Source organism: Paramacrobiotus metropolitanus, unplaced genomic scaffold, assembly GCF_019649055.1.
Source record: "Paramacrobiotus metropolitanus isolate TYO unplaced genomic scaffold, Prichtersi_v1.0 Parri_scaffold0000633, whole genome shotgun sequence".
Taxonomy (NCBI): Eukaryota; Metazoa; Tardigrada; class Eutardigrada; order Parachela; family Macrobiotidae; genus Paramacrobiotus; species Paramacrobiotus metropolitanus.
Window position 1 is genome coordinate 1 of NW_026570853.1, and position 3,130 is coordinate 3,130.

General features: G+C 43.0%; 1 long non-coding RNA gene across 1 annotated transcript; it reads left to right on the forward strand.

Moving 5' to 3' along the window:
* Window positions 1–1,361: 1,361 nt before the first annotated feature.
* On the forward strand, window positions 1,362–3,117 carry LOC129602553 (uncharacterized). Its single transcript, XR_008692424.1, has 3 exons — window positions 1,362–1,541; window positions 1,675–1,816; window positions 1,876–3,117. It is a non-coding gene; the product is annotated as an uncharacterized LOC129602553 (long non-coding RNA).
* The last annotated feature ends 13 nt before the right edge of the window (window positions 3,118–3,130 follow it).

Consider the following 3,130-nt stretch of genomic DNA (forward strand, 5'->3'; position numbering starts at 1 on the left):
TGTTAATACAGTAAGACGTACTGTTACATGGATATTAAACAATCACAGGGGTCATCCTGTACTGTACTTACAAAACTCTGATTGTATTGTCATTTAAGTAGCTACTGTAATCCGCCCGCATGTTTCTGCTGTTTGTTAATATTCGGATGTGATGTTTCTTTTGTGAGTTGTAAAGACTTAGTTGTCTTTGTATTCGATCAATAAATACGTACGTACCAAGTAGCTACAATAATCATAAGGTCGATGCTGCGAGCACGGAACAACACGAACGCTGGCTGCGTGCACGGGTGTTTGCACGGGTTTGGCCACGTGCACGGAAACGGGCTTTGGCTGTGTGCACGGCAAAATTCTTTTTAAGAAGTTTAAATTTTTTGAACATATCTACACGTCTTTGTATGTTATGTTTAAACTTGGGTTTTTTATCTATACATGTAAGTTCCAGTTCTATTTCTTTTAGCAAAACGATAACCAGTATTTAGCAAAATAAGTTGTCAGAATCAGAATTTGACACGTATCTGTACTCGGAAAAACTTGGTCAGCAACTCAGCATTCACCAGTCGCACACTATAACGTGTCAATACTGGAGGTCTTTCTTTGACGCGGAGAGCAGCGAATAATCCGAAAAGGTCACTATTTCATCTCCTGACAAGTGAGCAGAAGCATTGACGATCCTGGGTTTATAAACTATTAATTTCCATGAAGACGATCCCGTCTGGGCATTGCGAACGGGCGAAAAAGGCAGTACGCTGTGGCGATTGGCCAATGTCATTGATGCGTGTGATCCTGAAGATTTCTTCAATTCGGACCCCTTTTTGGTGCATGCCTTCAGACAGTCACAGATGGTTTAATGAAATTACTCTTGAAATTTTTTACCTTTGCTCAAATTTACTTAGAAAACAAAACAAATCCTCGTACGTAATTAATAATCTGATAGTTATGTACTATGCACGATGAAGCAGCAGAGACTCACAGTGCTATGAGGCACGAACCTGGCAAGGTTCACGCCGTAGAATCGGAGTTGACGTAACTCTGTCTACCAAAGAACTCTGGCAATGCTAAAACGCCTACGCTATGGAAAAGCGAAAATAAGACGTGATTGCTAGAATTTTATGACAACACTACTTTTGATAGAAATTCCTCATGGGCAACTTCGCAGGTTGCATAGGGGCATATGTTGCACAAAGAACACCATGCGTTCGCTACACGTAAGGCGGGCGCGCAATAAAACACAACAAACTGCCAAGCGAGGGTGTACGCATAGTGCGATACGTACGTATACGAATTACGAGTACGTCTGTCAATGTAACGAAAGATTATCATTGAAAAGTGTGTTTTCATTTTATTCGCGCGCAGCAAGCAAGCCATTAATTCCGCTACCACGCGAACAGCCATTTCCTTTTCCTCCTGCCAATATTGCATCTGCAGCTGAACCCGCACACCCCGTTGCGAACTTTGACTACTTCTATACATGTCTAATTAGGATTTCGCCTAAGCATGAAAAACTTTCAGATGGGATCTTTTGCGAATTGTGCCCGAAATGCGTAAGCAGATCGCTTTCTTTTAAAGCATATGTGATTAGCTGGTAAAATTTTCTTTTTAGGAGTTGTCAGTCATCCTACGTTTGGTGTAGATGGTGGTGATACGTATACATTTCGAGTAATATGTATTGTACAGGGTTTGTTCTCCGTCCGGAGCAAAGGGCGCCGAACACTTTTGTGTTGGTCAGCATATGTTGTAGAAGCCTTCCGTCCTACCAGCAAAAGAATTTCATCTTCGTTGCCTGTGAATATTGGTAGACGAACAAATGGTTCAGAAAGTTAGTATGGCGGATCTAGCCGGTTTAGTAATCTTTTATTAATGTCAGTTGTGGTACAGATGTTTCCGGATGGCAAAGCACCGTACCGACAAATCCCGTTAGAGATTCCAGCACTGGAAATGAACGATGTGAACGTGCAGGAAATTTGTTGGGTAGAATCGACACCTCAGGAGTTGGCAGTGTTAAGAATGTTACTTTGTTTAAACTGATTATTGTACAGTTGTACTACGATCAGCCCGTCTTAATACTCTGCAGGATTATTATATGTACGTGTACCTGGCCAAGCGGAAATCGGTTACGCAGGTGGTAGATCTAGAGTCGACGTTTGCCGAAACACAGCTAGCGATCTGAACGAAAGCGTTGTTTGCTTAAATTGAATATTTTGCTGCTACGGAACCACCGAATTGAGAACTAATTGCAGCCTTACATCTTTAGGTGATTATAGCCGGCTGATGAATATCCTTTCATAAACTTTCGTTTTTTTACTGCAAACTCTTTCGGTATAACGTCTCAGCGTGTGAATGATGTGTAAACAAGAATACCGGCACGACTGATCGGCACAGAAGCTTTACTTCTTATGGGCGTAGCGAACACCGAAGACAACATTCTGGCTAAACACACGGTCGTCACAACAAACAGCAGGAGAAACACGAACAAAACCGCACAAGGAGAGGCGGACAAACAAGCAGCTCAACGCAGTGAGCCCCCAAAAGAAACCCAAGGAAAACCCGTGGCTGCGGCACGGGCAAAGACAAGACGACGGTCGTTGTCGCGCGCGATGTACTTCTCAAAACACGCGCTACGCCAGTTACCCTGCGCTTTTATAGCATCTGGTGACGCTCCACATTCGGACGCGAATGTTGCACCACCGCGCAGGAAGGAATGAATACTGAACCTCGCGCCATCAAACCCCGCTGCGTTTAACGCGGTATGTACTATGTAGTAGCTGTGTGAAACGGCCACTTTCGTTTTATATTTTTACAAACAGGCAGACGACTGAATCTTTTAAAGGTTTTCCAGGTCCCGACTGGATCTTTATTGATGCTCATAAAAAATTCCTTTGTCATTTGATTGACTTGGTCGTCTGGTGTAAAAAATGAATCGGTGCGGTGCTTCGTTTGATTTTGGAGGTACGATCGTTTTTTGAAAAGGGGGTTCTTTCGCTCTGATCAAGATTCTGTAGACAGTTGGTACCAAATTACCAATGCAGCCGCGCCATCGATGCATGCTGTTTTTGCGGTATAATGTACCTATACCCCACCCACCGGATGACGTTTTTTTAAGATAATTAATACATGCCAAGTAGTAATATCA